Genomic DNA, 8332 nt, shown 5'->3' on the forward strand with positions numbered 1-8332 from the left:
GGCGTGCCTACAAATCTACCGCTTCTTGCCACGCGCCAAGTAATTTGAATGTGCAATTCATAAACGGATGCCTTGTACAATCCGTGGCTAACTGGCAATGAGCACTGCTGGAAATCAAAGAAGGAAAGAGTCACTGGGCGTGCTGTGCTGTTACTGGAATTGGAGACAGGAGTTTTGAATCTTTACGGAAATGAAGGGACGGTCCTTTGTGTGACACCCCTGAGCTCGCAGGGGTCTCTCCCCGGTAGGGAGGGGCAGACGCTGAGGGAGGGGTGTAGCTGGAGTGCGGCCCTCCTCTTTCTGGATCAAAACTGCTAGACGTTATACACATTGTCCTATAATTTTGGTTCATCTTCTACTGTTCTTCAAATGGCCCGTTATAGAAAGGAGAAGTCAGCATTCCAAGGAAACCCATTTAATTGCTAATTCCTTCATTTCAATTTTCTATCAACGGGAGCAAAAGTTGCGTGCTTATGCTGCTGGTGAATAAAGCAGAATGAGAATGGATAGAAAGCTTTTCATGATAAACTCTGCAGAATAGTTTGTAAAGCAAAAAAAAAAAGGCATTTTAATTAGGAAATACTTGTGTACACAAGAAACAGGAGACAGTTGTGAAGTGTTAACTCAAATGCTCCCTCCCTTGACTCCCTTTTGCTCAAGACCCTTCCCCGACTCGAGCACCTGAGCAGAAGGGGACATGGCCTCACAGGGAAGTTGTCTCCCCAAAATCACACAAGCGCATGGAATCGATAGATTTTCAGTTAAAATAAAATCTGTTGTCCAGGAATAATGCAGAAGAACTTAAGATTCATGTGATTTTCATACACCCGAGAACATTGGGTGTAAAACCCCAACTGTATTCCTAACATGGACACCAGTCCACCACCACTGAGGCGAGGGGGGGTGTCGCCCTGCAGCCCTCGGCCGGCCGGCTGGCAGGTGCTCCGTCCTGAGCCGGGGGTCTGTGCCCAGCTCCCTACACGAGAGTGGAGACAAGATCAGATGGTTCTGTGAGGTGTTTCAAAAGACCTCTTCGCCCTAGTGATACAGCGAGAACTCCCCCTTTCAAGAATGGAAAGTGGCAAAAAAAAAAAAAATTAAGTGGTAAAGAAAAAGTTGTAAAAAATTTCTAAGACTGAAAATCTGTCTATAAATGGTGCACATTGCCGGAAAGAAAAGACCAGGCAGCACAACGTAGGAGACAGATGTGTGAACGTGGAGACCAGGCATGTCCCCCCTTTAGCTCTCGACACCTTCTGTTCAAGAAATGCATGTCACGTGCTCTTCAACGTACTCGGCTCACAGAGCCACCTGTGCCCTGGGCCAGGGATGCAGACAGATGAGGGCTGTGCTTCCTCTAGCCTCCCTTCCTCCTCTCCCACCTGCTGGGAGGGGGGACAGCCGGCAGCGGTCCTCTGAACCACTGGAGTGCAGTGGCTTTCCTTCCACCATACTAGCTTTCCTTTTCTTCTAGATCACTCACTTTTTCTGCAAAAGCCAATGTGCTCTGGTGTGGGGCCCCTGCCTTCCACACTCACCCCCCGTTGCTGAGTGGTGATCTGCTCACCCTCCTGATTCTTCAAGCCCCACTTCCAGGCCTGCTCACACAAAGACCCTCAGAGCAGAATGAGCCCATTTACCCTGAAGTGCAGAGAGGGCACTTCTGTCACTTGCGTGGAAGCAAGGCTAGCAGATGCAATCCCATCGGGAGAACACTGGGAGCGTTTGAACATGCCACAAGCACCCTGTTTTAGCATTAACAGGCTTGCAAGACTTAAAGCCGTTTATCAGCATGTTATTTGCGGATACTACTGTTTTATGACCTCTGTGGCAATCTGCTGAAGGTAGACCAGCAGTGCGGCTTGATCAGCGTTCCCTCTGCTGTGTATCCTGATGCTGTTCCCTCCGGGCGCATTGGGGTCCACCTCCCCATCCCCCAATGAGTGTTTGGACTCTGTTATCATTTTACTAATCTAACTAAAATTCCCTCTAAAAGTATCCCCCTGGAGATGCGGAAGGAAAGGCAAGATGGAGTCAATGAAAGTCCTCTTATTGTCCTTTTAATAACTGTGTCTTGCTGTCAAGGTGACAGCCATGTGTTTTTAGCAGGTGGGTCCGGTCAGAAAGACCCTGCAGGCCACCCGGGAGCAGGTCCTGCCCATTCTTACTGTCTCCTCTCCGCTGGGTGGCTTCTGGGGACTTCATAGCAAACACCTGTCCCCAAGTCCTCACCCCACGCCTGCTTTCTGGTCCAGGAAACTCACATCGCCGTCCACACTGCCATCCACGGGACAAGCCCAAGGGTCACCCCTGACACTGCACAGCCCTCTGGCTTATTATTCATTAAGATGGGAAGCCTTGCTGGTAGCTTCCTTTGTGCAGGGCTGCATTACGTCTTCCCTGAGCCAGGGGCACTGCCGCCTTTGTGAGAAACAAAGATAGAAAACATTTGAAAATCATGACCATGTCAGTATAAAGACAGATATTCTCTGGTTAAGTTTATTATATATTTATCATAATCTTCCTTTTCCTCATATTTTCAAAGAAATTAAAACTGAAACATATTCACGGGCCCCTGAAATTATCACGGACCCCAGGCGCTGTGCCGCCCGGGTCTGAGGGGTCAGACGCCCACTTCCCATTCCCCCTGCACCTGCTTCCTCTCTGCCTGGTGCTGTCCCTCGTCACCTTCCTTCTTGTTCAAATGTCTGCTCTTTCGTGTACGTGGTGTTTGGTCTGGGCAGAAGGCACTGCGCCCATGTTCAAGGTGTAACCGTTTTCCCACGGCACCCACACACGCATTGCGTGTCGTGTTGCTCGCACAGATCTCTGCAGTGTCCCGTGGTGCTGACCCAGGGGGGATCGCCAGTGTTCCATTTAGCACAGGCAGTTGGCTCTCCTTGCTCCTCCCCCTTACCCTTCCCTGATGGCAGTTCATCCCCAATCAAACTTCCTCTTCCAGGTGCCCGAGGCTGGAGCCATTCCTGGCTGCCTACCGATGCCCGATTGCCCCGTGCACTTGGTACGCCCGCGAGAGCTCTCATTCTCCCCCATATTCATGGCCCCTCTTTCCATTGGAGACATTGATCTAATTCCTCGTAGTTGGTTCATGGTCACACCTGTCCCCTGGATTTCTCTCCTATTTCCTACCACTTTATAACTGTGAACCCTACCTCTGAGGAGCACGTCAAGTGCAGACAACATATCAAATTCAATGCAATATTGCCAGCTTTTTTGTTCTTTGCTTTTTTGGGGGGGGATAGAGGAATATTCTCTATTTATGAAAAGAATGAGCCATAAAGCATTCCAGTTGATACGTTATGCCCCCCCCCCCCCCCCCGCCCCAAGAATTTTGGGAGTGTGCTGTAAGGATGGAGTAATCAGGCAGTGGAGGTCTGGTAAAAAGATTCCCTCTTTTTTTTTTTTTTTAAGAGATCTGTGTTTTTTGTTAGGAGCTTAGAATTTAAACTTCTCCTGCTGATTATCAGCCACTTTTACTTAAGAAAAAAAACCTGAAATACACACACACACATTTAACATCTGTGAATAATTCGGTAATGCTTTAAACCTGCAAAAAAAAACAAGTATAGTCTAACTACATCAATTTCAGATATTTGGTATAATCAGTGTTTTTATTAATTTCTTACACTCAAAAGTCACTGATTTCTCTTGAAGACGTTACAGGCATCATTCAAATTAGGAAAAGTTCATTTTACAAAGTAAATTTGCAAAGAGCCCTTGCGGTAAACCCCAATGCCACTTTAGGACGGATTTTGCCACTTTGGGTATTTTTACCCTATTCTCTTGTTTCGGGCGTAGTAAAAATCTGCTCCGTTCACTGTACCTCGTGTTCATGGAACAGGAAGTTTCACTTCCTAATTCCAGTTTACCCCTGGGGGTCAGGACTGGGAAAGGGGGTTTTCATCATGAGGACTTCACAAGTTACATTTTCTAATGCTTTATTTAACAGCCGTGTTGGCGGACAGTCGGCATACGATAAGGTGTGCATATTTGAAGAGTTTAACTTGATGAGCTTTGAGTATGCATGCACCTGTGAAAACCTTATCACAGTCACGATAACAAAGACATCCATCACCCCCAAAGTTCCCTGATGCTTCTTCGTAATCCCTGCATCCTGTGACCACCACCCAGCCCCCACCCCCAGCCACCACTCACCTGCTTCTCTCACCCCACCTCACTGTGCATTCACTGGGATTTCAGGCACGCGGAGCCATGTGCTATGTATCATTGTTTAGCCGACTGCCTGCGCTCTGCACATTTTGTTTAGGGTTAGGCTTAGGGTTAGGGTTACTTCTTTTTCTTGACTAATTGCTATGGCTAGGACTTCTAATACTATGTTGAATAGAAGTGGTGAGAAGGAGCATCCTTGACTCATTCCTGATCTTAGAGGAGAAGCTCTCAGGCTTTCACCATTGGGTAAGATGGCAGCTGTGAGGTTTTCATATATGGTTTTTTTTTTTTAATGTGTGGTTTCTATTCCTAGTTCTTGCATGTTTTTATGATGAAAGGATGTTGAGATTTTTTCCAGTTCTTTCCCCTACATCGGTTGAGATGATCTTATGATTTTTTAACTTCCATTCTGTTGATGCTACAATATGACATTCATTGGTTTTTATATTTTGAACTATCTTTGCATTGCAGGAATAGACCCCGTTGGTCCTAGTCTGTCATCCCTTTTATTGGTTGTTGAATTCAGTTTTCTAATATTTTGTAGAGGATTTGTGCATCATAATCTCTCAGTGAGACTGGTCTGTAATTTTCTTTTCTTTTAGTATCTTTTTCTGGCTTTGGTGTAGGGTAATGCTGGCCTGAGTTTATTTTAGTTGAAGTTTGTTGAATTTCTTGAATTTGTCTGTGCATTTCATTCCTTGAATTTCAGAAATAGTTGGCCATTATTTCTTCAAACAGGCTTTCTTCATTTTTTCCCCTCTCTCTTCTCCTTTTGGGACTCCCATAATACACTTTGGCCCTTTTGTGAATGTCCCATAAAACCCCTGCCTTTCTTCATTTTTTTTTATTCTTTAGATTTTATTATTTCAAATGACCTGTCTTCAAGTTCTTTTGATCCTTCCTTCCTTCTTTTTTTTTTTTTTTAAGATTTTATTTGTTTGAGAGAGTGAGAGAGAGAGAGAGCACGAGCAGCAGCAGAGGGAGAAACAGACTCCTACTGAACAGAGAGCCCAACGCGGGGCTCAATCCCAGGACCTGAGCAGACGCTTAACCAACGGAGCCAGCCAGGTGCCCCGACTCTTCCTTCTGATGAAGTTTGCTCATGAATCCCTCTGGTGAGTTCTGTAATTCGGTTACTGTATTCTCAGCTCCTGAATTTCTATTTGGTTCTTTTTAATAGTTTTTGTCTCTCTGTTGGTACCGTCATTTTATTCATGAATCATATGCCTGATTTCATTTAGTAGTCTGTGTTCTGTCTTAGCTCGTTGATCATCTTTAAGGCAGATAGTTTGAATTCCTCATCAGGTAATTGCTATATCTCCGTCTCTTTAAAATCTGTTTCTGGGGATTTATTGTGTTCCTTTATTTGGACATTTTTTTTTGTTTCTTTGTGTGCTCGTGATCCTCTGTTGAGATCTGGGCATTTGAAAAAAAACAGCCATCTCTCCCTATCCTTACAGACTAGCTCCATACAGGGGAAGACCTCCATCAATCAGCATGGCTAGAGATTCTGGGGCCCTCTGTAACCTTTTGGGGGGACTTGTCGTATCTTGGTTATGCATATAAATCCCAGGTAAGAGGTTTGACCTATTCTCAAGATCCCGTCATCTCTTGCTCCACCTGGTGTCTGTATCTGATACTGCAGTGTCTTTGGTGCTTTGACAAGCTGTGCCCCACCTGGCATCCGAATTCTACCTCTGTTCCCTTTGGCACTGCAAGTCAAGTGCGATGGAAACCAGGTCCTGTGCCAGGGCCCAAATATCCCTAACACTCATGCACACTCTATTCTATTTTCATCCTGAGAGAAAGCCGGGCGTTTAGGTCTCCTCCCAGTTGTGCTCCATGATTCTGGGAAGTAGGAGAGACCAGGGCAGGCAACGAATGGACTTTCTCACCTGCTTCTTTGTTTTGTGCTCGCCTGGGGTGCTCAGCCACCTGTCTGGTGCTGGAAGCTCTCACAAAGGACAGTTCGTCCGTATATTGTCTTTAAGTTGCTATCTTTACAGAGGAATAAGGGCTGGGGGCTTCTACTCTGCCATCTTGGGGATGTCAACCCACACTGTTTTACTTTATTAATGTTTGTGTTACTTTATATTTATGACTGCTCATAATAAGACTTGATTTTTCTCTCTTATGAATTCTAATAAGTTTTTTTTTTTTTACTTGTACTGTGTACATTTCATTTTCCACATTTAGGAAAGCTATGTATTCTATTTTTATTCTGATAAATGTCTCTAACTTCCACAAGATGCAGTGTTTTTTTTCCCAACAACTTCAAAAGCTTATAAATATCTAAAGTTTCACTCCGAATGAAAGAATTCCTTTGTTACGCTCATCCCTCTCTCTTTTCTCCCCTACCACTCCTCGCCAGACTACGATTTTGCTATTTTTCAACATTTTACTTTTGGGTGTCTTTTTCATTTTGAGGTGACTTTGCCATTTTAGAACAGTCACCTACAAACTTGTTTGATTATAAATACCTGTCAATTAAAAAATCACATTCATAAATTTATAAAATATATGTTAATGCTTTTTATAAACACAATATATAGAAATAAACCATTTGCAAAATAGTAGAAATAAAAATCAGATTATTACTATGAATTAAATGTTTTTCTTCCAAATTCAGTGGTTTCTTTCCTGCCACCCTAGGATGCATAGAGACCACTTTGCAAAGCCCGGTAAACTTCCCCAGATTATTTATGTATCATTTTCTTAATTATGTGACTCTTATCTCATTTCTTCGAGAATGTATTCATCTTTTTCCTGAAATATTTCCCTTCAAGGGTGTTTTCAACACTTTCAAATGCAGTTTCCCACACCTTTGAGTCTGCATGACCGAAGATGTTTTATTCTATGTCTACATTTAGCTGGTAGCTTAAGAATTCTGATGTCAACCTGAATTTTTTCTTTTTTTCTTTTTCCTTATCTCAGGAAGCTTTCTGAATTCTTTCCATAGTTGTACTTTTAAAATTTCCTGTGTTATGTATTATTCTTGTAAATCATTGTGGTTTTTATTTTTTAAAAGAAGTTTTACAAAAAGAAAAGATAAGCCACTGAAAGGACAAAATAATAATTTTCTGATAGAAAAGTAAGAATATTAAAGACAATTTTCAGAAGACTAACAGCAAACATCTGAAGCTTTTGAAAATATATTTTGACTCATCTGTAATTACCAATATGCAAATTAAAATAGATAAACCTTCTCCATCATAATGGTAAGAATCTTTAAAGTGAAAAGTTCTGCCATTGGCTAGGATGTGGTAAACCTTTTCTTGTATGCTTATTTTTTGTGAGGATAAATTGATGAAATTATATTGTAGTATTTCTTGGCAGTATAAAGTGAAAATAATCCATTCGGCCTTTGATTTAGTGATTATCCTTTTATATCCATCTTACAAAAATAAAAGTACACTAACAATGTATATGCATATTCACCCAAAAATCAGATGGATTACCGATCTAAAACTACGAAACTCAGGAAAAGTGCAGGAGTAAATCTTTGTGACCTTTGTTTAGGCAAAGCTTCCCAGATATGACACCAAAAACACACACAATGAAAGAAAAAATAAATCGAACTTCATCAAAAATATTTTTTTAAAAAATGGAACGTTGTGAAGGATGCACCTTGAAATGGTAAGTGAAAGAATCCAGACCAAAAAAAAAAAGCCACGTAGTGTATCATACCGTTTATACAAAATGTCCAGAATAAGAAAACCTATAGAGATAGAAAGTGGACCAATGTTTGCTTGGGTCTAAAGGGCTTGGGGAAAATAATGAGTGACAGCTGATTGATTACCAGGTTTATTTTGGTTCGATGAGAATGTTCTAAGATCGATAGTGGTGCTAGAGTGCAACTCTGAATATATTAAAAATCATTGAGTTGAGCACTTCCAATGGCAAAGTATATGTTATGTGAACTAAATATTAACAAAACCTATAAGAATTTCTTTTACTTGGTTAATATGTGTGCTTTTCCCAGATATTAGGGACTCTGACAGTAGGTGCACCTGCATTTGTAATTGTGACGTCTTTCTGGTGCTCTGACTCTTTCATCATTACAACGTCCTTCCTTGCGTCTTGCCATCATTTTTGACTCGAAGTCTGTTTGGTCTGATGCAAAGCTGGCCATCCCTGTTCT

Source organism: Ursus americanus, chromosome 34 (assembly GCF_024610735.1).
Source record: "Ursus americanus isolate L20-20 chromosome 34, mUrsAme1.1.p, whole genome shotgun sequence".
In the NCBI taxonomy this organism is placed as follows: domain Eukaryota; kingdom Metazoa; phylum Chordata; class Mammalia; order Carnivora; family Ursidae; genus Ursus; species Ursus americanus.